Source organism: Denticeps clupeoides, chromosome 11 (genome assembly GCF_900700375.1).
Source record: "Denticeps clupeoides chromosome 11, fDenClu1.1, whole genome shotgun sequence".
Taxonomy (NCBI): domain Eukaryota; kingdom Metazoa; phylum Chordata; class Actinopteri; order Clupeiformes; family Denticipitidae; genus Denticeps; species Denticeps clupeoides.
The window spans coordinates 4,170,123-4,197,009 of record NC_041717.1 but is presented as its reverse complement, the minus strand read 5'-3'; the positions used below and the strand labels follow the sequence as shown (position 1 = coordinate 4,197,009).

General features: G+C 45.7%; 1 pseudogene; it reads left to right on the top strand.

The window, feature by feature from the left end:
• LOC114799622 (netrin receptor UNC5C-like) overlaps window positions 1-26,887 on the top strand; it is a 67,441-nt pseudogene that overhangs the window by 26,490 nt on the left and 14,064 nt on the right.

The following is a 26,887-nucleotide window of genomic DNA, read 5'->3' as shown; positions in this document are numbered from 1 at the left end:
CGAACTGAGATCCCAATGAGGCTGTCTGTCTCCAAGCTACATTTTGTCATGGAACACGAGAGAGGAGACACAACAAACTAGAGTATGAACCTTCACTGATGTCTCAATTCAATTTGATTCGATTATTAGCACATTGATTATCGCTACATCACAATGCATCTCATGAGATGAGAGTTAAGGCCTCGTTCACACGGACGTTTGAACCAGGGCTTTTTGCCGTTCCTGGTACCAAGTGGTGCTCATTGGAACAAATCAAACGGGCGTTCAGCCCCAGCGTTTGGTCCGCTAAACGTTCTAATGGCGTCCAATAAATTCTGCATGCAACTTTTTCCTGGCGTCAATCTCGGCCGAACTCCTGACAGACATTAAACTGCGGCAACGTCATTATGATATAATCGATTATGTTCTGCACTGCATTGATGCAGAATCGTCCAAATCTGCATTATTGATTATTACACCCCTACAGGACACAGACAGATCAGGATACTGATTATGTCATTTTAATGTTTCTCTGTAGAATGAGAAATTGTATATTGAGAACTTGGTCCAGTTTTTACTGGCCATAGGTTCTGAACCTGGTTGTCCTGGTGTGTCTCTGTCTCTCCAAACTGGTACATCAGGCTTGATCCAGCCTTGGCGATGATGCTTCAGCATCTCTGGGACCCTGAACGGAAAGTGGATGAATGGAAAGTCCTGTGTGAATTGTGGCTCGTGTCTTCTTCCAGAGTGCCTTTCAAATTCCTCATGCCACTTTTCAGACGTACAGCCATTTCCTGGTTTTATTTCTATTTCAGTCTAAAGCTGTAGCACACATTGTCTACAACTGGGAGTTCCCAGAGGACTGGGTATAGTGTGTACATTCTTTTACCAATTCCCCGCTCCCATAGTTATTTATTTTTTATGCTACTTGCAGAGTCTACAGCATAAGCAAATACCATTTTCTTCAAAGGAAACCGAGGGATCTTGATATGCAAATTCACAACATGCAACAAAAGTACAGTCTGTACAACAGGACTGTTTTATTAAATAAAGCGCGTTATGTAACTATCTGTGATTTGGCGATCGGATTGGATTCTGTAAAAAAGGCAGACTTGCCTTTGGCACCAAGGCTCAGAACGATCTGGGAGGTTGACAGCCATCTCTACTGGGTTTAGTTAAGAGAAGCCTTTCCAGTTCTACCCCACTCAAATGACTGGAAATATGAAACATTTACATTTTCTCACGGAAGTGCTTGTGTATCTAAACATTTTTATACATATCCGGTGTTGACATTCTTTTTTTTTTTTTTTGTAGATCTCAGGAAAACATTTGACCAGGAACCACTGGGGAAGGAAGTCTCCCTGGAGCAGGAAGTCCTTTTGCAATGCCGCCCGCCTGAAGGGATACCAGCTGCCGAGGTGAGTGAAATATTGTTGTAACGTTTAAAAAAAAAAAGAATGCTTTTAAAGCATAAAACTCAAACAAATATATATTCAAAAGAAACACATTCACTGAACTGAATGACATTTGGTCTATTAGAAATGAATGAGAGGACGCTCGAAGCTGTGGCCGGCTGCATTCATTTGGCAGAACGCCTGTGAGTTATATCTCCTCCCATTCGACTCCAGCCATTGCCATTTTTGGGGAACATTTAAAAATGAACTTCCCGTCGGAGGGCTGGAGGAAAAAGGAACGGACAGTTTTGTTAGTTGAACTGAAGCAAGAGGCCGTTTGGTCTCCCTGCCAAAACATCCTCTCCAGAATGAAAGCCTGGCAACATTTCGCCTGTCACTATCCCCGTCTTAAAACATACATCCTTTCAGTTCACTTGAGTTATGCAGCTTTTCCCATGTCTGTGTTGTGGGTTTGCCTTTTGAAGTTTGTAATTATGCAGTAAAGTTCTTGTGCCCTCTTGAACTGTGTCTCTAAAAGTAATTTGCTTACTATACTGTTTTATTATATTATACTGTTATTATGCTGTCTTTGTTCTTGTTTTTTTTTCATGCAGCATTCTTCATAATAATATGTTTATGGACAATACATTACAGGCAATAATTTGGAGAATGTGGAATAATTATACATTTATGATACATTTACTAATGTGTTATAGTGTGACCATCCAGTTTAAACTATTCATTCTGACAGCGCTACTGGTTTAGACAAACCAAACAGTAGAATTTTGTTTCATTATACAGTTTTAAATCTAATGAGTTTCACATTTCAAAATGTTGTACTTTTTAAAAATGTAAACCCAAAATGTTGTGTGCTACAGGTGAGCACCTTTTTAAAAATTTTATATGCATTGTCATAAATATAATGGATTTTCTTTTACAATTAAGTGAAGGGTCTAGTATCACAGTAGTACGAGAGAATTTAAATTCTTCCGCAGGGAATTCATAGCCTCTCCTCCCGTCCTCAGATTCTCTCTACCCTTCTTTAGCATCCGCTATCATGTTATGTTTGGGTTCACATGGTGTACAGTGAGAGAAGTCATTGGTCACAGCACATAAGCCAACTGTCTGTCTCAACTGTCTTTCAATCTGGTTCAGACTGAAGTAAGTGAATGAAGATTGTACCACATATCTAGAAGGTGGTAGTAGCTTAGTGGGTAACACACTCGTCTATGAACCAGAAATCCCACTTACAACCATTGTGTCCCTGAGCAAGACACAACACTAAGTTGCTACAGGGGGGGACTGTCCCTGTAACTACTGTAAGTCGCTCTGGATAAGGGCGTCTGGTAAATGCTGTAAATGTAAATGTATAGTGACATGTGAGCTGAACCAGTTTTTAGTTTGGGTCTTAATAAATCTCAAATTGCCGCATATGGCAAAATGTGCCTAAATGGATAGGTTGCAGAGTTCTGTTAAATTTCCATATTTCCTTTTTTATCAACATTTTTTGACAAATGTACCATGGATTTTTTGATTCATTTTCTGTGACCCACTCTTACCTTTATTATGACACCAAAATGATAGACCCTGTATGTCATTTGCAAGCAGGGGTCTATGAAAAAGTGTCCAGGGTTTAAAAGGTTTTATCCAGTTAGATAAAGTTGGGTCTGGCATCTTGGTCTTCTTTGCCATGTATTACTGTGAGTCTCCAAGAATGATGAGAGAGCATCATTGCAGCTGCCCGACTGACCACAAGAGACATGAGAAGGGTCAAGTTCACACTCCATCAGAAATGCAATAAAGGCCACGTTGCAGCACTATGATGACTTTTCTCTTAGAAACGCGCCCCTCTCCCCTTGCAAGCCCTTCTGCTCTGCTCAGCAATCTTTGGGGGTGATCTGAAGGGGAGAATAAAATAAGACCCTCTCCAGGTTTGATGAAAACCGGTGTCCAGCACATCGCTGCAGGGTTAATATACTGAAAAAGTGTCAGAAGTGTCACCGCTGGCTTTTATCCCAGCAGTTTTGATTATGTCGCTACACTGTAATCCGCCCCGAGACCGCAGCTCTGCTGGGAAAGCCAGGTGAACCCACGTCGCCAGGTACAGTGGGGTGGTTAACATGGTGTTGGATGAAATGTGCAATGGGTGCAGTGACCAAAAGGGGTCATGATTTCTGTGAAAGTGTGGAAGAATATTCCCTCATAGCATACTCAACGTTTAAAACACAGATTTTAAGAATCAAAGGAAAGAATTTACTGTGGATGAATAGCCAGACCCTTGTTTATGGGGGTGCATGAAACTCAACAGGCTCAACAAGTTCAACAAAAGCACAATGCACCCAGACACTCTTTGATTAAAAAACACCACTACTAACACAAAACCCATACAGAACAATCTGTTATTTTGAAGGGCAGAAAATTTAATGTGAGATGGAAAAAAAGGGCAAAAAAGCCTCATTGTCAAAGGCACAAGTTGAAATCTTACTAAACCCCTCCCACCAACGCGCACAGCTGAACCTGTCGCGTGCTGCTGTCCAATTGACCCTGGCCGGCAGGAGGATTATTATTCACCGCAGGGAGGGGATGTGGAGGGGAGAGTGGAGGGTAAACTGATGCATTTATGTGGTGTAAACATTTATTCCCGAGATTGTGCATATGATGTCATGTCAACTTGTCGACTCCACTTTTATTGCCGGAAAAGTCGATCTGAAAAAATTGTTAATGGTCCTCTAGTGGCTGTCATTATGGTTGGGCTAACTAGAACACATGCTTTGGCATTGACTAGTCATGGAGGAGCTAATGATGTCACCGAGTTCTTTTCTACATTTAAAACAAAATTGAAAGCCATGTAACGGTCATTTATTTGTTCAACTGGATATTCCTGGATGGTATCCCGGCTTTTCATGGTGATGAGGCAATAAACAGCTGCAGTGAGAGGCACAAGATTTATAAAACACCCTGGCACACGCTCATCACTGGGGTCAAAGGTTACCCAGGGTAAGCGTGCGAGCGAGCGGCTCGGAGGTGAGCCTCGGGTCCAGCTGGGCACAATTACCTTGGCGCAGCCGGTCGGTCGGTCATACCAGCCATTTTAATGCAGCCTAAGTACACAAGGACTACAGGAGCCGTAAACGGGGGGGTGGTGATGGTGAGATTGTGGAATAATGACCTCCTACCGTCTGCATACATTCACACGGGCAGAAAATGGAGAACAGCTGCTGCCTCCCGGTGCCTGGAAAAGCACTCAGGTTCGGTGAGAGCCACCGAAGCTGCGAATTTAACAAAATAAAGTTTTTTAGCTCCTTTTTTTTTCTCACTTTTTTCCACTTTTTTGTCCCTGTTTTTGTCAAACTGGATTGTAACGCAGATGTCATTTCATCTGCCAAACATCTCACCCTCTCTCTTTTTAACTCTTCCCCTCTTCCTTTTTATCCTTCTACTCATCCATCCTAAGGAGTCGCTATATTAATTCAAGTTTAAATCTTCCTTCTTCTTCTTCTTCTATCTGTGGAGGTGTAAGGAGTCTTTTGTTTACAATAACCAACAGCGATTAAATTATAGGACAATGAAACGAAGGCCAGTTGTATTATTACAAGTCTGCTTGTTATCCTCGCGTCTCCGTCTCTCTGCCCCCCTCCCTCCCTGTTCGCCGTCCCTGGCCGCAGTAGCAGGGTGGCGTTGGCAGGCCGAGCCGCCAGACGAGGCCCTGGCAGCGGGAGCCGGGTCCCGGCGAGGGACGACTCCTGATTAGTGGTTATCTCTGGCTCGCTGACAGCACCCACCTCCCGTCGGCTGGAATGCAGGCCTGTAATTGATCTGTAAGCAAACTTTAGCCCTGTGAATCGTGGCCAGGCCAGAAGGCGGCAGGCCCCTGTCCCCACCCGCCTGGTTAACCGCAATCTCACCGAGTTCCGCCCAGTGTTCCTCCTGCCTTGCTTTTTGCATTCAGCGTAAAACATAAGCAGCTTTAAAAATAGTAATAATAATAATGCCTTCTAATGCTTCAGAACTTTTTTCCCACCTCAAGTGAGATTTTGTCTAATTTGATTGTGGGTTGACCCGTCTCACTGTGACAACAAGCTCAGATAATGCTGCAGATTAGGATTGGGGATTAGTGACAGCATCTGGCATCCAGCATCGAGACCTGATGAAGGAGATGCTATGGGATGGTCAATTCATTCGCATTAGTTGATTTGGGGGGCTTGTGAGCGTAATCTGCATATGGACGGCCACGGCAGACACGTGGTCTTACCCCGAGCGAGGTCACCAAACCACTCAGAGCCAACAAACATTTCATTATCGCTAATCGTCTTTGCCTTAATTACTCATGACGTACAGTCTCATCTGTGTTCTCCCACGTGCACGTCATCTGCAACGCTGAAATCCAGGATCTGCAATGTACAGGGTGGGCCATTTATATGGATACACCTTAATAAAATGGGAATGGTTGGTGACATTGAACACATTTTATAAGTGGTCAGAAACTTGTAAATAACTCATGAAAGAATAAAGTTATGTTAAAACCATAAATAAACCATAATAACCATTATACATTTGATGTGTCACATGACCCTCTTCCTATTGAAAAAACAAAAGTTGAATCCAAGATGACCGACTTCAAAATGGCCACTATGGTCACCACCCATCTTGAAAAGTTTGCCCCCTCACATATACTAATGTGCCACAAACAGGACGTTAATGTCACCAACCATTCCCATTTTATTAAGGTGTATACATAGAAATGGCCCACCCTGTAGTTTGGCAGTTTGCCCCTTACGAATGAATTAAAAAAATGAACAATCTTATCAAAGCCTGGCATTTTGATTCCTGGCACACGCGACAGACGCTTCCCGTGCTCCTCAGCGGTGGGAAACTTTTCTCCGTTTTCCGTGCTGTCGCATTGCCCCCGAAGGAGCGACAAACTCTGTTCCACTTGGCTGTCGCTCCCGGTTCCGTTCCCTGCCGCCGTCTAGACGCCGCAGTGCCGATTCCGCACACTTCCCCGACACGGACATGGGCAGCTTTATAATCGTGTCTGATGCCGCTTCCCCTCTCAAGCAGCAGACATTTATCTTGGCTTCACTCCGGCATGGGAAACGTGGACTCCCCCCCCCCCCCAAAATACCGCAGCAGTTCAGCTTTGCAGGAACTCTTAATTAAGAACGAAAATGGAAGCCAACAATTTTAGGGCCATTTGGAAGATTCATATTCATTACCGAAAGCGCATTTCGCAATTATCCCTCGGAAGCATAAAACAACTGGCTCTGCCCACTAATCATGCCGGCCTCCCCGGGCCGGTCCCGCGATCCGTGCGGACAACCTTGCTGTTATCCGCCCCTTCTTTCCCTTCATCCCCTCTCATTTGGCGGGGACGCGGAGCTGGAGGCCTGTGTCGGGTCCCATGGCGCTGTGCCAAGATAATGACTGGGGGTCAGAGGTCAAGGGCTAATGTGGTAGATTGGTGGTGTCGGCCGTCCTTGAAGACTCCTCCTCTGCTTGTCTTCCTCTTCTTCCCGGAGTCGGCTGTGGGAAGCGGTCCCCAAGAGGGGCTAACAGGAGTTAATATGCTCTTAAGGAGACGCGCTCACAGCCCCGAGGGTGGGGAGGGAACACGTGGCGTCCATGACCTTTCCTGCAGAAGCCATCAGCACAAAGCGGGCTGGCCGGGCTGAGGCGCACGTACGGATACGCGGCGAGAGGACCTGGACGTGCCGTTTCTCCCGGGCTCTCTGAGAGAGAGTAGGCAGAGGCCGTAGGTGCGTGCGTGGGTACGAGGCCAACACCAACCGCAGTGAAGGAGTGAAGAAGAAGAAGAAGTGAGCTATTTTAAGCACATTAAAGTGAGTGTCAGTTATGCACCGGATTAATGTCAATTTAATTAGCGCAATTATCTTAGCTGTGAAAAATCCTCATGCTAATGAAGACTGTTTACTGTAACGGCCCTACATGGTTTGTCATTAGTTAAATGCTGGGTAATATATTATTTGCCAACTGTCTGTCTGAGTCTAATGTAAATGACGCAAAATCCATCAATCTCTCAGAAGACGGGAAAGGGGTTATCAGCAAAGTGCTGAGGTGGCGGAAATAAGGAATTGAGATGGTGAAAGTTCCTTGTGTGGACCAGTAGGCCTGGAGCAGCATGGTGATTGGGTCTGGGCTCGGACAAGGAAGTGACGTTCAGGATTGATGCCTGTGGTGAAATGAACTTGGAAGTTACAACCAACCTGTCAGACTTCGCCACACCTGAACCTCCTTATTTGCTCCAGGCAGGATCCCTTCAACCACCCATCCATCCACCACCTCCATATTCCTCCATGTGGAGATTTGTTTTAACCTCTGTGTGTGCTGAGGCCGTGATTAGTACCACTATTTCAAATGAGTAGATGTGAATGAGTGTGTGTGTGTGTGTGTGTGTTAAGGTTTTAACAATGACTTAAACAGCCCTGTGTGCGTCTGTTTATGTGTGTGAGAAATTGCACTTGGGGGAGCGTCTCTCTTCACGCGTGCATGAGTGTGTGAGTGTGCACGTGTGCGTCTTCATTTCCACGTGTGTGTGTGTGTGTGCGCGGTGACAGACCCCGGGCGTAATACATCACCTCTTCGCAGGCGCACCTGCGAGGGTCTCACCGGAGAGCCCTGCTCAGCACATCTGTGGCCTGATTTATGGCCGTCCCCTCCACCGCCCTTCCTCCCCCCCCCCCCCCCGCAGCACGCCAGGCCCAGACGCGCCATCTTGCCGCGGCCTTCCTCCGCGCCGCAAAGGTCCGTCCGCGGGCCGCGCTGCTGCCGTTTGATAAACACATCGACAGGCTGTTATCGGACTCCGGCGAGGGCCGCGCCCGCTGCTACTGGCACGCCCCGGCCTAGTCCACTCACTTTTTATTAGCCGGTATCCGCTAACATGGCCGACTTGGACAGGTGCCGTGGCCTCGTTGTGTAAAATACGATTGGAATACGGTTAGTATGCAGGAGGAGACACTTCGGGGACCCGTTTTTTTCCCCACTGTTCAGCGGGGCTGCTCGCTGTAGGATTTATTGTCATCTTTTTGTTTAACACTCTCTGCAAGAATCTCACTGCCATTCGCTCAGTCTGTGACAAATGGATGTCATGCAGGGGCTGGTGGGGTCTTACGTGACAAGAACAAGGACAGAACGCTGGCCACACTGGCACCACTTCCTGTCTGAATTCTGCATATTAAGGGCGCGCGTGCATCCGGCGCCTTTCACCCGCTCGCCTTCCCACGTTTTCGGCCACGTGTGAGTGAATGAAGTCACACTCAAATGACCGTCCCCTGCCCAAACAGCTGAGAACAGCAGGGCTGTTCAGCGGTGACCGGCCCCATTGTCTGCGCCCCAGTTGTGTCTCCGAGATTCCGAACGGACCGCTGTACTCTCCGGATGAACAGGAGAGCGAATCCGAGACCCCAGGGGTGCCTTGCCGTCACCGGACGGGTGCCAGGGGTCATGTGACTGGGCTGTTCACTTGCCAAGTTACTGTATTACGTTATGTATTATGCAAAATAGTTTATTTTGTGTCAGCTGTTGGAATGTTTGTTTAATGAAAATCAATTATTATATCCATACTGTGTAATCACACTCGCCGCGTGAAAGCTCATTATTTTTTCTCACTTCTTCACCCATTCCTCGTTGTTTCTGTCTCGCGTTGCTGTCAGGTTATGACTTTTAAAATTGCTCAATATAATTTATTTATTTTTTTCCCAAATAAGTGAACAAACCAAAGACTTGAGCTGCAGGTACATGTGACAGCAGAAGGCGTTAAAGAACGAGACGGCTTCTGGCAGCATTTCCATAATTCATCATGTTTTGTGGAGAAGCAATGCGCTGGGGGGTGGGAATTACTGGAAAGATTGCCTGTAATGATGGGCCATGATAGTCTGTTATTTCTCTAATGAACAGGCTCATTGGTATTCTCTGTAGGCTGGCGTTCCTCGCCGGTCCCGCCTCGTATATCAGAGGGTCCCGGATCCAGTGCGCTGAAGGGATGGAGGATGACGCCGGAATACGCTGCCTTTCAGAGCTGCTGCTCTCGCCCGCTCCCTCGCCCCCCCTCACTCGCTGTGTTCCTGCACTTGATACTGAGCTGCCATGTGGCAATTTCCCTCTGTTAATGACAACAAATGTGCCAATTATGTTAATGAGTCTCCTGATGCCAATCACTCAATAATGAGCAAGGGCACATCTGTCTGGGAGCAGGCGCTGTCTGTGCCTGTGTGTGTGTGTGTGTGTGTGTGTGTGTGTGCCGGTCAGATGAGCCTGGTTCTGCAGACGAGCCTGCTTTAATGCAGTTGCTCTCCAGTAATGTGGACAATCTGGTCGAGATGTAGAATAAAGGACATGAGTGACTGGCTGCAGAATCAACTGATCCTCCCTGTTACTGTTCATTACAGCAGGACAGGACGACTCTTTCAGCAGGGACATTATTCGCTCTGGGACATTTTGTGGTGGAATTACTGAGCGCTACGAGCACAGTTTTGGACGTAGCACTCAGCATGTGTTCACTAGTGTTAGGACAAAGGATTCACAACTAGGTAAAATCAAAATGTAATGCACATGGGTGCATACAGTACAAGCCAAAAGCTTCTCATTCAATGTGTTTTCTTTATTTTCATGACCATTTACGTTGGTAGATTCTCACTGAAGGCATCAAAACTGTGAATGAACACATGTGGAGTTATGTACTTAACAAAAAAAGGTGAAATAACTGAAAACATGTTTTATATTCTAGTTTTTTCAAAATAGCCGCCCTTTGCTCTGATTACTGCTTTGCGCACTCTTGGCATTCTCTCAATGAGCTTCAAGAGGTCTTCACCTGAAATGCTTTTCCTAGCGGTTAAGGAAGCGGCCCTGTAATCAGAAGGTTGACGGTTCGAATCCCGATCCGCCAAGGTACCACTGAGGTGCCACTGAGCAAAGCACCGTCCCCACTCACTCCTCCCCGGGTGCCTGTCATGGCTGCCCACTGCTCACACAGGTGATGGGTTAAATGCAGAGGACAAATTTCACTGTGTGCACCGTGTGCTGTGCTGCTGTGTATCACATGTGACAATCACTTCACTTTACTTTACAACAGAGGTGTTTAGCACTTGTTGGCCCCTTTGCCTTCACTCTGCAGTCCAGCTCACCCCAAACCATCTCGACTGGGTTCAGGTCCGGTGACTGTGGAGGCCAGGTCTCCACTTTTTGTTAAGTACATAACTCCACATGTGTTCATTCATAGTTTTGATGCCTTCAGTGAGAATCTACCAAGTAAATGGTCATGAATGTGAAGGTGTGTCCAAACCTTTGGCCTGTATTGTATATAATGAGAAAGTGGTGTATTTGAGAGCTGTCAATCATCAGGCTCCTTTTGTTTATGAAGACATAAATAAAGATCAGGTTATGGGTGACAGAAATAATTATATACCAACACACTTTGTAAACGTACTGATATCTACCAAGCGGTTTGTTCTCATTATGTATTTAGTTATGATTCTGAGATCCTTACCTTGGACTAGCAAACATGCCAAACGCTTGCACTTGGCGCCAGCAACCAAATAGTCCCCAGGGTTCCTCTGTTGCACCAATGAGGACAGGCCAATGTACACATTTGTAGGGAAGTACTAATTTAGCTGCGTTTGATTGAAACCACTCTATGATGGATTCAAATCTATCCCAATTGGAATTTTTTGAAAATCCGTTTAGAGCCAGCTGGATTCTGAGTGCCCATCGTACTCTATTTAATCCAGCAGCAGAGGACTGGTGAGAGGACATCTCCATTTCTCTGAGGCCTGGTTAATGCTCCCGATGGTGGGTTCCTCCCGGGGGGTCTGGAGCCTGGACCTCATTATTATCCGGAAATCTGTGTGTCTGTATATTTCTGTACTGGAATTTCGGGGTGCGCATAGCTGTTGTGTGGGCCATGTCTGTTCCATGGCGAGTGAGCGATTGAGTGTGTGTGTCTCAGCAAAATGAACGGCAGCCCGCAGGGCGTACGGGTAAAAATAACCCACTCTATGTTCCAGCAGGGAGCCCCTCATCCAATCAGCCGCTTGCATCTCCTCCAGCTGTGACAAACGCGGCGGACACGTACGGCCCAATCACGGCCTCCGTCACCTGCGCCGCCCTGGTTCCTGAGCTCGTGTTCCATCTGTGTTATTACAGCTTGCTTGTTAGCGCCCAACCTGCTGCTTAAGTGGTTTTAGTGTTTGTGATAAATAACCGAATCCTGGCCGCGAATAAAGCGCACAGCCGCAAGTCAGCCAGTTCCGCGCTGCCCATTACTGGCAGCGTTCGGCACAGTCCATTTCTCACCACCCGGGTTATTGTGGTTTGATTTCCCCTAAAATGCTATGAGCAGATTGGTTCGGTTTATGGCCGTTTTTTAATGAACTTTACGCCATGCGCAGGCCACCGGAGAAGGGCGTCGGTGGTTGAATCTGGGAAGTCAAATTAATTTAGCAGTTTTTCAGGTTACCTGGCAATGCAGAATAAACTGGTTGACTATTAAAAACAGTCCCCGAGGTGCCCATAATGTTCAATTCAAACATTAATTTAATCCTTTTTAAGAGACACATATCGAGTAGGACTGCTGCTTCAGAGAGCAAATTGCATTTTTGTCTATTAACGCTGACAAAAACAGCCTCAGGGAGCCTAACCAATAAATCCACGTGCTCAAGGATCCCAGTAGAGGTCAGGTGACCATCAGAAGGGCAACAGTAGAAGTATGAACCTTCACTGCTCTCACAATTCAATTCAATTCTGATTATTAATGCATTACAATGCACTTTATGTTTTTAAATACATCAGTGAAATGAGAGTTAAGGCGTCATTCACACGGACGTCTGAACCAGGCGTTTTTCTGGGGTTTGTGGCGCCAGGTGAGCACGGACTGAGCACTGACCGTTTACTGACTGCTCATTGGAGAAAATTAAACGGGCTTTTGGCACCAGTTTTTGGCCAGTTGCACGTTTGTCTGGCGTCAAATAAACGCTGCATGCAAAGTTTTCTTGGCATCAGTTTCTGTCAAAATCCCAAAGAACATTTAACAGCGACAAGAGAACACCAGTGGAACGCCAGTCGATGTGTGCTTCATGATGCATCGATTATTGCAACACACACTCACACAGTTCACTTGCTAAACCTTCCAACATGGAAAGTGAATTGTGTGAGAGTATCCAGGCCAATGCTGTATGAGAAATCATACAAAATTATATAATTCACTTAAATTTTAATACAAAAATTTCAGCATATGTCAGATGTCAACCAGTGACCATTGAGCCATGGGAGTCTAGAACAACAGAGCAGGTGGGAGGAAATTCATAACCAAACATAACCAAATATTACACTTTTTTGTCTTTACCATAAAATATGTGTAACATTAAACATGATGATCATGACAATGACAGTAGCCGAGGCTCTAAATTTGGGTCACTAGCAAAGCAAACATGCATGCAGTACCGGATTTACAAATGCATAGTTGCATAGTTTTAAATGTAAAGGTACTAGAAACATTGTGGTTTTACGTAGTAGGTCTGAAATTATCTATATGTATTTAATGCTACTTCTGCCTTCGACATTAAAAGCAGAGATGATCTTTACACACAGTATCAAGGCTCCAGTTATATTTCTGCTATGAAACCATTTCATTAACCTTTTTAGACCATAAAAAGTTCTTCAAATTTTGTTGAAATCTGCAGAAGCCCTGTTTATAGAAACTGCCCCACAGCCTTCGTGAAGTCAGTGTGCTTTGATGGCATGCAAAATGCATTTTATATTCCGTTATTTGTTGCATAATTTTGTTTAGTGAAGGAGATTAGATGAAAAGAGTGCGATAAGCAGTATCCTGCAGTGCTGAATAATTTGGGGAGAAAATGGCATTTTGCACATTCTTCATAAGCACACCCTAATTAACTCTAGACTTAATCACGGCTGCACAGAGTAATTGTGTTCTGGGAAATCAGCAGCTCTCATTTTCAACCCCAAAATGATATAAATAAATAAATCAGATATCCCCAGTGAAGCTGGCATTTAGACTCCAAAATGACTAGTCAGCGTGACCTATGAATAATCGGGGACAATAGAGGCGGATGTGGCGTGGACGCTGATACGGGTGCGAGTTACTGGGTGGGTTATACTCACTCCCTCCCTCTGGGTTGTTGTCGCACTTCAAAGGAGCGTCGGTGTTGGGCATGCTCCGAGCGAGAGCGGGAAACCGCAGACGGCCGCGCTCTGGTGTTGTTGATATCACCCAGTGGGGAACCGGCGTGGTGGCGGAGAAAGGGGAGTTTTGTTGGACTCGCACCTGCAGTTATCCGTAAAGGAACTTAAACAACAGCCGGTCGGATCTGAAAACTGTGGCAGCGTGAGGTCTGTTGTTACTTATGAGCCGCCTTACCGGACCAAAGGCAAAGGCCGCCTCAAAAGCCCCATGGCCAAAAATGGCGTAACAGTGACAAATCATTTCGTATTCCAAAAATCTTCACGTGGCGTTTTATTAATCAGATGCAAAATATAGATTTTTTTTTTATCTGGCAAACTGAACCTTTTATTATTATTAATAATAAATGTGGCAGGGAAAAACACTGCACCATATATTAAAAAAATGTGTGAGTGTGCTGTGGTTTCTCTGCACAACACTTCACAGTTACTATCTGAATCCTCACGAAATACATATTTGACTAGAGTTCCGCATTATTCCGAAGGCGCCAACGTCCACAATTTTGCGACGGATTGATGGATTGTTGGAAGTGAAGGGGATTGTTTTCCGGTTACGAGTCTGCTTCCTTACCCGCTTGGCCACCACTGCCCCACATGGAATATGTGCTACCTACCTGTTGTATATAGACACCGTATAGACACGTTCTTCGACATGTTACCACAGAGTTCATGTATTGAATCATGAATTTGAACTTCCAGGCCTTCATCGCCTTCGGACCCAGCCACCTGGACATCTCTGTACCCAGCGGTGACAGTGCCTCAGCACCAGCGTGCCACTCTCTGTCCTATCTGAACATCTAGAATAATAAAGGCTCGGAAAACCATTACTATTGGCTGATTGAAAGGTCATCTCAAAACCCTCCATACCAGCTCTCCATGAATCAGACTCTGGAGCTCCGGACTAATCTGGTCATTGTGAAGGATTTCCACTTACACGCGCACGATTGTACATCAGAGGGAACTCAGACTGAAGACGTGTTAATAAAAGGGAATGCTGTGTCATGGGCTTTTATGGCCCGGGTTTGATAGGAAAATGTAAAAGTGAAGTATTACAGCGTCTGCTCGTATCATACGCTACTGCGGCTTTGATCATTTCGCACTGCTCAGATATATATATATAATTTTTTGTGCAGCGATTGCTCTCTGCTTGTCTGTCCTCACTAGCTTCGCGATGTTCGCCTCTTTCCTTGTTCTTTTTTTCTGGATGGCTGGTGCATGTAATGGGAGATTTCGGGGGTCTTACGAGGCGCTGCGTCTGCCTAGATAAGCCCGGGGTTTGAGTCCAAAGCCAGTGGCTCAGGCCGTGATAGCCTGCCGTACACCCGGCCCCCCGTCAGATCCGGCCGCCGCCCGCGCGACTCCCCTCTCGGCCCGTCCACGGCTCATTAGCGGCGCGCCCGTGCACCCGTTATTGGGAGTGTCAATGGGCCTTCATCTCACCATCTAATAACACTCAAACACCCCATCATTTCATGGCGGCAAATTGAGACGCACAACCGCTCGGCGTTGTGTGTCCTTTCACCCGGGCTGCTCTCTGGCCTGCTGTCTCCAGCTTTCATTTTTTTAATATTCGGCAGCAAGGAGATTGAGTTATTAGATCCAGATTTAAATCCTCTGCTTTATGGATTGCATTTTTGAAAGGGAGGATGAAAGTGAGGGCGTTTAATGGATTGGTGTAGAAATTCGTTGTTACGTGCACGTGAACAGATTTTTTCCACAGCTCGTACGCTGTGATGTCCAGCGCTTAGATCAATTACACTGATTGAAGAGCTAAAAACAGATGCGAATGCAGTTGTCGTGCCCCGACTATGCAGACCTGTTCCGATATTCAGGCGTCGCGTGGGGTCCATGTCAGCGTTCACAGAGCCTCCGTTTCTCTTCGACCAGGTCGAGTGGCTGAAAAACGAAGAGATCATCGACCCCGCAGACGACCGCAACTTCTACATCACCATTGACCACAACCTCATCATCAAGCAGGCGCGGCTGTCGGACACGGCCAACTACACCTGCGTGGCCAAGAACATCGTGGCCAAGCGAAGGAGCACTACAGCTACTGTCATCGTATACGGTAACGACCTTCACATCCGCCACCTCACCCCTACATCGTACCGCAGCCCCAGCCCTACCTCTCATCTCATTCCATCTTTTTCACCCACATCATCAGCCCTACATCAACTTGTGGGTTTAGCTGTAAAAAATCGATACTCTTCAGACGCGACCGCGACAAATACGAGAGGAATAAACGGCGTCCTGAGCGCGGCTGCCAGGCGTGTCCTCTGCCAGCGACTCCCATCTGCTCGGCGTAATTAACATTCGCGTTCACAGCCCGCCGTTTGCCCGCCGTACCTCGTCCACTAACGGTCTGAAAGCCCGCTCTCGAGCGGGAACGGGACCAGCGAATGCCATGACATTTTGATGGAAAGTCCCCCACCGCGTGATTTCTGATGGCAGGAACTTTTAGCAAAAGACGAGTTAAGTGGCGCCTTGGAGGGAAGAACCTTTAAAGTTCGGCACATTTGTCCCCGTTTCTCAAAGACGCAGGCGTCAACACACCTGCTCCTTCTCACTGAGGCACAATCATGTCTCGCTGAGGGTCGGAGCGGCGGGGAGTCTGTGATTCAGGCGTGCAACGCACAGATGGTTCCCGCGTGGACGACGGTCCCCGCGCTGCACGTCTTGCCTGGGAAGGAGTTGATTGCGTGCATGCGCGGCTGATTCATGAAGAGCCGTGTGCTTTTTGCTCACACCAACATGGCCTCTGTTGTCCGATCTTCACACGCTTCATTCCGCTGGTTGGGTTCCCATCGTCCCCCTCGCTGCCCCCTCTGCCCTGAGACGTCTTCTGCGGCAGTTGTGTTCTAATAAGAATAAGAAATTACAGGCCGGACATTGTTTTAAGTCAAAACGCAGGCAGTTCTCGTCCATGTTGGACAGGGACGCTATCACCGCTGGATGCATTTACATTTCAGAGTTGCTCAGGACTGTAACCGTACGTGACAATGCAAAGCAGCAAAAACCTGCTCTCGTCATTCTTTATCCATAAAGCACAATATTGTAGAATGTCACGTTTCTAACTTCTTTAATTGAATATAGATAAAAAAAAGAACTAAAATAAAATTGGATACTAAAGAAATTGAAGCCGGTCTGCTTCAGTAGGAAACTGGCAAAATAAAACTGGCTTCTATAGCGACATGATGCTCGTCCTGAGCCGGCTACTCCACTCCAGTCCTAATCCACCCCGGGGGACGGGGGGGTGGATATCCCCCCTTGTGAGGATAATACGCTCTTATTAAACCCGCGCGCGCGTGCCTGCCCGGGGGAAATGGGTTGTGACCCAGAGGCCGGCGTTCCGTAGACGGTGCACTCGGCGCATTGGCTCTCGCGGTATACGGGGATACGCGACGTACTGATTATTCGCGTGTTTCCTTGTCGGCCCTGAGAACGCCGTCGCTTGACCCCTACAGCGAGGTGCAGGCCCCGAAACGCAGCTTTGGCACCAAGCTCCAAGCTGCCGTAACGCGTCGCGCTAATGAGCGCCGGAGGCTCATAATGGCAAAAGAAACCCCGAAGAGACGGCATTTTGTGGCTGTAACGAGACTGCGGCTGTGGCGCAATCCCTCGTGCAATGAGCCAGTCATTATCTGCGGCGGCTGCAGAGCGCGTTTGGCATCTTTGATGTCGGCTCATCCTCTGACGAAAGCTCTTGAACGCGCTCCTCTTCTTCTGGCTTCGTTGTTGCTCCTCATCTTTGAAACGGCTGATGATGAAGGGGGGGGGGGGGGTTGAAGGGAAAAGCTGGAGACTCTGACAATGCAGAGAGAGGGAGCTTCTTATAACTAATCCACTCCTTCAGAAGAGTCCAGAAATATTGAGCCCTTGGTCTTTCCCAGCAGGGGGAGCGTGTGGGCGCACCCTGGCACGTGCTACCGTTTCCGGCGTTGGCGCAGGCTCGCATACGCACTCACACTAACTCACACCCAGTCCTGATACTTAACTACAAAGGAAGTCATTCGTTTAAGGCACGGAATAAGGTCCACGTATGGGAAAAAATTGGATGGAGGCTTGCATTGGACATTTAAAATAGTTTAATGTGAATTTAAGAGAAAATATCAAGTCTCTGGAAGGCATTGACAATAGACATGAACAGACACGGGTCGCCGGATTCGGTGCAAGAACGGAGATGTAAATCCTGCCTGTGCGCCTCATCTCTGCATCCTGGCTCAAGATGGCCCTGTAACATGTTACTGAGCCGTCTGTCTGTGATCAGTCCTGCCATGTTGTCCTTGTCCTTGAATGTTTCTTGTCAGATTTCACCGTCACTACTGGATGGATTCGGCCAATAGCTATTTTCTAATCTCGCTCTGGGGATTGAATCTCATATCGCTTGATTAACATCTTTTTTATACTCATACAACTATTCAGCCGTAGACGGAGTCCCATAGATAAGTGGACAGGTGGAGCCAAAACACTCGACGTTTTAAATTGTCACACGTACAGAGTGCAGTTCACAAAATGAACAACTGCATTTAACCGCTTAACATTTAACGGTACTAAATACAAACCAATATGGTTGCAGGGCCTCACATCTCCATAGTTGGTATCTGGCCTCAAGCTATGCGTGTGTGGAGTTTGCAGGCTCTCCGCTGTCCTCACGCCACCCACAGGCATGTATACTATGTGAATGGTGTGTGTGTGTGTGTGGAATATGGGACATGGCAGCAGCACACTGTGCGGAGGACTTGGTGGAAGTCGGTGGAAGAGGGCCTTGATGTTAATGCTGGTTATTGTGTTCGCCAGCGGCGGGTTGGGCTGAGCTGCGAGGATGCGGAGAACCCTGTATCATGTTCCGATGTTGAATTGCTGAAGCGATTGTCTGAACACATGCTGTCTTTCTCTTTTTGTGTGTTTGGATGAACAGTGAATGGAGGCTGGTCGACCTGGACAGAGTGGTCGGTGTGTAACAGCCGCTGTGGGCGGGGCTTCCAGAAGCGCACGAGGAGCTGCACCAACCCGACGCCGCTGAATGGCGGCGCGCCGTGTGACGGACAGGCCATCCAGAAGCTCCCCTGCACGTCTCTCTGCACGGGTAACGACTGAGACGCTGCAGAACGACTGTGTGAAGTGCGAATGAAGCATGCTGGTGCGTTCGCTGTCAGGGCCCATGGACGGAGGATGGAATTACGACTCCATCGCTAATTGGCCTGATTGATGGAGTGGCACACTGTACCTGCAGTCAGTAGTTTAGCCATGACTTATTCGGCTCGGGTGGAACATAGCAGAAATATGCTAACGAAGTGAGCCACAATCAGCTTTGAGATATGAGATGGGTTGTGGAAGGGAGAGAGAGGCGGGGGAGAGTCAGACAGCGGTCTGCTAGACTCACTGTCTGTCTCCGCGCGTCAGTTCCGATATCATCTCTCCCTCTCTTTCCCCTGCAGTGGACGGAGAGTGGACAGAGTGGAGTAAGTGGTCGACGTGTGGTACAGAGTGCACCCACTGGCGCAGGAGGGAGTGCAACGCCCCGGCGCCCAAAAATGGGGGCAAGGACTGCGAAGGCCTGGTGCTACAGTCTCAGAACTGCACAGATGGGCTGTGCATGCAGAGTGAGTTGACCTGCAGCCACATGCAAACACATTCATGCTAATGGCTCAGGCAGCAGGAGGCGGTGACCCCTTACACGTGTAAAATAAAACAACTTAATGTGTCCTCTGTATTGAACCATCACCCTTGGTGAGCAGTGGGCAGCCATGACAGGCAGCCTTGATCAAGGGGACCTCACTGGCACCTTGGCGGTTCAGGGTTAGAACCTGCAACCTTGAAGTTTCGAGTCCTCTTCTTTACCTGCTAGGCCACCACTGCCCCTTTTTTTTCTTTTATTTATAATTTATATACAATAGATACACACATACAGGTATGCACATATATGCAAGCATAAGCAAATTTGCATAGTGAAATAGTGCAGAGCCCTTTGATTTTGACTTAAATAAATGGCACCCAAGATAATGAGACTCCAAAAGAAAGCACATTCGTCAGAGGGTGCGTGCCAGAGTGTGTGCACAAGCATGTGCAAGTGTGTGTTTGTGCATTCCTCTGCGTGTGTGTGGAGGGCGTATGCATTTATGCGTTTCTGCAAATCCCTCTCTAAGCCTATTTGTTTGACATGAGTTTGACTGTTTCTATGCCGGCAAGTGATAGCTGGCCACGCTCTCGTGCGCAGCACAGAATGCAATACAATGTGCAGCCCCGTTCCCATTCTCACAGATATAAATATAGATTCAAGCATGGCCCCATACCAAGAGCTGCTCGATGCCATTGTGAGAGTCATGCGCCTTATGTTCAACAGCCTTTATATAAAGGATAATGATAAACGATTACTATTCATATACCGGTATAATTACCTGGCAGCAAAGATTACTGTGATTTTGACACCAATAAAAAGCAATCTTCCAACCCGCGGAAAAAAATGGATTTGTATGCTGTAATGACCAGAATGTGTTGTATAAGAACCCAAACAATTATTGTGTATTTCGCACGTCTGTCTTTTTAGATTTTTTGCTTATTGATCCAGCCATGAACCTTTGAGTCCATTTTGTCCTTGGCGTGCTCTAGTACATCAGTACCTGATTGGTCAGAATGGTAACAAGCTGAGAAAATGAACTTAGAGGTTCTCTTGAAATTCTTCCTCATCCTTTTAGACACTGTCCAGAACATTTCCATGCACATAACTCAATATGCGTATTGTACAAATGGCCGCTGTATAAATGTTCTTGCATTTGTATTAGTAGTACTATTGATCCACTGCTAACCATACGTGATGGTTGCATAGGAGTCGTTAGTGTCACTCTCGCCATATCTCATGTGCGGTCATCACTTTGTCTAAGTAAGAGGGACGGTGCACCAACCACAGCGAAATGGGTCCCCAGTAGGAGATTCATTAGGCCCATCATCTTCTCTGGGTTTCACGAATCTATAACTGAAGCATTAGGTCCTCTGTAGATGGATAGCTAGTTTACTGAGAATATAAAAGCCATAACAATATAGATTTAGCCTCATTTCCTTTGATAGATTTTTATGAGTTAAAAGGCTGAAGCCCTATTTTGTCGGCACTTATGGAGAAATCCATGGGCTTTTCCGACGTAGCTTGATTGCAAAATGACTATGAGCCTCAAATGGAAGCAGTCTAGTACATCATTACCATTAAAGGTGCCATGTGCATTTTTTCAGTATTTCAAATCATTCTCTGGTGTCTACTTTGAACTGAACAGAAAACGGCCCTATTGTTTGACCCTAAATGATCTCATTAATATGTTGATGAGCTCTGCTCTTATTGGCTGGTGTAGAGTGATTCATTACATTTCCAAATTGTACTAAGACACCTGTAAACTAAATACTGAACATCGCCTCACAACACTGGCTCTGCTATGGCTTATATTATATTATATTATATTATATTATATTATTTATTTATATTATATTATATTATGTAGGTAAGAATACAATAAAAAATCAGGATTTCCCCTATATTGTACATTTATATGACAACATAGTCAAAGTAAAACTGACCATGGCAGGAGAAATAAAAGTGATCATCAGTGTAAATGACATTACATTCAGAAAAGTAATGTGTTTGGTTTTCTTCCTGTTTGGGGTCTGACCTATCCACATAAAGAGGGTATTTGAGGTAGACAGATTGCCAGTTTGCCACGATGTGGATGAGACACAGATGGGAATGTTGCGGTTTTAATATATAATCATACATAGTTTTAAGCTGTTTGAAGTATGATGCTTCATGCAAACAATTAAAAAAAATCAATGAAATTTAAAAAGCTACATCAGATCGGCATGAGATATTGTCACTCCTAGGGTTACTCTCATTCCCCCCTCCCCTGGATATTGTACCTTCAGGCACTTCTCATCTTTGCTCAGTCTCCTCCAAAGTTTTCCCATTAAAACCTAAGCAGCTGAAATCCATTTGACCTCAGTCTCCTCCATCTCAAGTACTTCCCTTGCTATTTCTTTCTTTTTTCTGTCTGATATATTGGCTTCTGAGTGGTTTTGTAACTCCATTTTGCTGGAGAGATGACATCTCCTGATGGTATATACTGTAGCTGTCCAAACAAGCTGTGCTGACCTGGACTGGAGAAAAGAAACATCTTGTATTTGTATTAACCACTCAGTGACTGCGCCTTCTCCATATGCTGGTTTTCGTAAAAAAAAAAACACATTAAGTAAACGATTCATCATTATAATTATGATCCCAGGATCTGCCATCAGCTAGAGAAATGTGCAACTGCTATTTGAAGCAGTTATCCCCGAGGGCTTAAAAACTCGCAGTAGTATTGCAGCTTCTGCATTTGAGAGGCTGATGGGTAAATTGTTTGGATGCTCTCTCTAATAGCTGGAGTGGTTTGGGAAAACCTTTCATATTCGTTTTGCTCATGAAAGCTGTAATGTAGTAAAATGTATTTTACTACAAAATATATTCCTATATTCTGTGAGCTGTTGGGTGTTTATTCAGGTTCAATTACTTAATAAAATAAGTATAAGTATAAATTAAGTATAAATTAAAAAAAGAGAAAGACAGCAGAGACATTTAGAAGGAAGGGTCACTAAAAATCAATACAAAGTGACTTTTATGGGTCATCATGTGTCATCAGTGACGCCTCCATGTACAGGCCAGTGTGTCTGAATCGGTGATGAGTATGAACATGATGTTTATGGCTCAATATAAATAGAGCTGCTAACAGTTTTTAAAATATGTTCATTGCCTACTTTCTGCTCCAAACAACCTTCTTGCCTCCACCGTTATCACCATTGTCAAATAATGGAATATATTTTGAACAAGGATGCTATTTTTTTTCTGGTAGTTTGTGGTCTCCAACAACACTTTCAGTCATTTTCAATTTGTCACCCATCTGTAGCTGTATTCTATGGAGAGTTAACACACAAAAAAAACCACATTTTCCTTGTCCGTCCATTCAAGTAGAGGCCGAGTAGTGAATCTCAAATTGTTTCATAATAGTCCTGCATCATTCTCATCATTTTATTTGGTTCATTTTTCCTGTGTGTCAATTCATCATCTCCTCCCTTTCCCCAAGGTTCATTTTATCAGATGTCCACCGAGTCTAAAGCCCAGAATGAGTTTGGAGTTCCATGTGAGTTTTTTCCTTTTTTTTTCCTCTTCATTTCTTCTATCATTTCTTTTATTTGACTTGTGAAATGTCTGTCTGTTTTCTACTATCCATTCTTCCATTTCTTTTTTGGACCAAAAAAAAAAAGCCACCTAACAATTTCTATGTCTTGGAAATATCAGCCAATTATAGTCTGGCGAAATTAGACCAGCGAAATTAGTGTGGAGCGCTAGGGAAGTGTCTCCTATTAAATGTGACATGGCAGAGGGTCTCATGGTATAAGTGGAAGGCAGTTGTTCTTACCCACATGCAACACACATGAAAATGAGCCTCGCCTTTTAAAAAAGAACCGTTCTGTCTCTGCGTGGGTCCCATTTCCACAGCTTCTTCAGGAGCATGTGCTCAGTTAGCCTGGATGCCGGGCCCATTTCTCTTACTTTACTAGCTAGACGGACTTCACCTTGTCCGTTACCATGTGTTTGTGCTCTCTATTAAACATAGTAATACTTGCGTGTTCATTGTTCGGGCTTCCGCTCGGGCTTCCGTTCAATGAAACATATTAATCTGGGCAATACATTTTAATGACTCCATTTAGCAGCTCGGCACTTTTATCATCAAAGAATGCAAGTAAGGTGGTGAGTCTCGGAGGATGTTTTTTAAATGACTACAGGGAAATGGGTTGTGGGTTATATTATATTTCAACTCTTTCATCTCTTCTTCCTGCTACTTCCGTTTTCATATTAGAGAAAGACGGATGTGGCTGCTGTAAAGAAGTCGTGAGAAGGAAAGAGACATATTTTCTTTAGCTAGCCTGCACTGGGATGGCGCTGCACATACTCTCAACTTAATGATAGGTGTCCTACCTGATCTAATCTCTTCATGGACAAAACGTCACTGCGGTTGTGATAAAGTGAAGTGATGTCACATGTGATTACACAGCAGCACAGCACACGGTGCACACAGTGAAATTTGTCCTCTGCATTTAACCCATCACCCTGATTGAGCAGTGGGCGGCCATGACAGGCGCCCGGGGAGCAGTGTGTGGGGACGGTGCTTTGCTCAGTGGCACCTCAGTGGCACCTTGGCGGATCGGGATTCGAACCGGCAACCTTCTGATTACGGGGCCGCTTCCTTAACCGCTAGGCCACCACTGCCCCATACGAAATCTATACGGTCTATACGGTATACGGTCTCCCATTTGGTTTGCACAGATTGACGTCACCTCCTCATATCCAGTTCATGCATTATTTAGCTTTCAGGATACCTGTGGTGGGTCATAGATATATGGTTGGTGGGTTTGAAGATGCTGGGAGAAACAGACAAAGCAACCTTTGGATCCACTTTCATCAAAAAAGAGACTAAAGTACAATTTTAATTGGCTAAATTAGACTGAATGTCATCAGTTCTCGTTGACTAAAACTAGACTAAATATCATGGATTATTCTGATTAAAATATGACTAAAAAGCTCAGACTGAATCTTGACTAGATTAAAATGTAAATGGACGTGGCTAAGACTAATAAAAACTTAAAGACAACTTGATGCAATGACTAAAACTAAAATGAAGAAAGGCCGCCAAAAACAACTATAGTTTAGGAAATGAGAATGAAACTAGAAAAGAACACAGTGTTTCATTACCAATTCATAATTGAGAATGGGAAACAGTGTCACAGTTCTTCAAAAACTGGTCTCACTTGCAAGACAAAAAGTAGATTCTGTAAGTGGAGTGGAAGAAGCTTGTGTGTACGTTGTGATAGGGCATTTTTATGGGATCAGGAATGAACGATACAGTACATTAGGTACCCACATTAACTGATTACACCATTGTACTGTGCATCATTACTAAAATCCGATGGATTCCTTTGAAAGCCTCCCCTCGGCTGTGCCTTCCCGTCTCAATCTGTCCAGCAAACAGAAAAGTGTCCGGGATCGATAGGGCCGAAGAAGCGCAAGACTCAGCGCTGGAGTGTGGCCCCAGGTCCAGGCGTTACCAGTAATCAAACCCCGTTACCCCCTCATCTTGCCACTAGGCAATCTGAATAGCGCTCGGGTGGCTTAATTACAGGCCCGGTCGATCGGTTGTGGCTGCCCAGCATACGGATCGTTTGACCTTTCCCGCCGTTTCTTCTCTCAGCCACCTGTTTGGCTTGAAGCGAAAACGTGCACTTGATCCGTTAAAAAGAAAGCGGCTATTCATGGCGCGTAATGTATTTATCTCCGACTGTAAATTAAAACTCCCCCGCAAGCGCCATTTTGTACGCTGCAGTGATGAAGGGGGCACTTTTCTGCTTTAGTGGGAGGTCGGCCCGTCTTTAGCAGAGGACAGGGACTGCATTAGGGAAGACGAATGTCTCCTGCCATGACGGCGAACTGCTTTAGAACCACGGCCGCTAACCCGCTCTGATTTGTGCGCCCGGCCCCCGGAGCAACACATAGCCACAGGTGCGAGAAGGTCACCGACAGAGTCCCCAACAATGGGTCCCCCTCACCATTCTGGACATTGAAGAGTCCCAGCAGGCGGCCATTAGTCTTTTTTTTTTCCGTGTTTTTTGCAACAATTCAGCATTTTTTTCTCTGTGCACCTGCAGGGGCTTTTTGTCTCCCCTGTAATGTATGTGGTCACTCAGCAGAGACACTGTTGACCATGGGGTGTCCTTTAATGGGAGTCATGTTAGAATTGATTGATTAATGCTTGTAAAATATGTAGAAGTGGGGTACAGACAGAATGGGTTCACTATTTGCTTGGACACGTGTACCTGGGGCTGAACCCCGAGACAGGACACTGTGTGTGCATGTGGAGCGCCCTCTGCTGGTGTAAGAGCACACAGAGATGTGAATAACCTGGATAATTAAGGCCAGTTTCAGGTTTTGGAAAAAAAAAAAGTTTTGGAAGATTCCATCACCTTTTGGAGGAGAATCTGGTTCTGTGTGACCTTATTACAGAAGATACAGTTATGCAAGATGTTTTGCAAAGTGACAGAAAATGCTTCACTGCAACATTGGCAAAAGCCAGCAGCAACAGTCCTCCAGTCTGGAAGTGAACAGCCTCGTCTCGGGGGGTCTTCCTCATTAGGCTTTTAGCCCTGAATTAAAATGCTCTGTAACCCCATCAATGAAAAGTTTATGTGCCTGTCTTTTTATGGTGGTATGAAATTTTCACTCTTGCGCATTTTCACACATTATGAAATATTGAGTTGAGACCTTGAGAATATGTCAGGGATGATATAAAATAATTAACAGCCTCGTTAAATTAAGAACCCATTTCTTACCATAAAATATTGACCTATTGTCTCTGGCTCTTTCCACGTTTCCCTCACTGCATGTGCATGTGTGGATCTGTTGTGGGTGTTTGGTACATATTTGTGAGTCTGTCCTCACCCCTGACTTGTCTCCCGTGTCTCTAGCGGCCCCCCCAGCACGGATGACGTCGCTCTTACGTCGGAATTGTCATCGCCGTCATCATGTGCCTGGTCATCTCGGTCATTGTGGATCTGTTTGTCTACGCCCAGACCCACCGCGACTTCGAGTCCGACCTCATCGACTCGTCAGCGCTCAACGGCGGCTTTCAGTCGGTCAACATCAAGACCGCGCGGTCAGGTGAGACGGGAAAACCACTCTCACTTGCTTCTTTGCTACAGACGGTGTTTTGTCAGTTGAGATGATGAGTTCTATAATGCAAGAATAATTATTTCCATTCATCTCTGCATCTGCTGCCCTTCATTGTCCAATCAGTCGTCACATGCTGTGTCCATCCATCCTTTCACTCTCCTGCAGTGTGTCAAAAGTAATAATAATAATTAATTGTTCATTAAACAATGAATGGGTTCACTAATAGATGGAAGTAAAGAAGCTAATTGCTGTTTAAAAGCAAACGAGACACTAGCACTAGGAAACCAGTACCGGGCTAAAAGGCAATTAGCCATTTATTTCTTGACGTCTTTATGACATATTAGTACCAAAAGTTTGGAGGCAAGTACTCATTTATGTGCATTTTTTTGGTGGTGTGATGGCAGCATTTGACGCACTTGAACACTTCTTATCATTCACGCATGTTAATGAGCATATCGTGAAGCAGCTTTTGATGATGACAATAGTGAACAATGCAGCCGTGAAGGTAAAAAGAGGTGATTCTGAAAAAAAGGTTCATCAAACACACTTCACTTTCTCC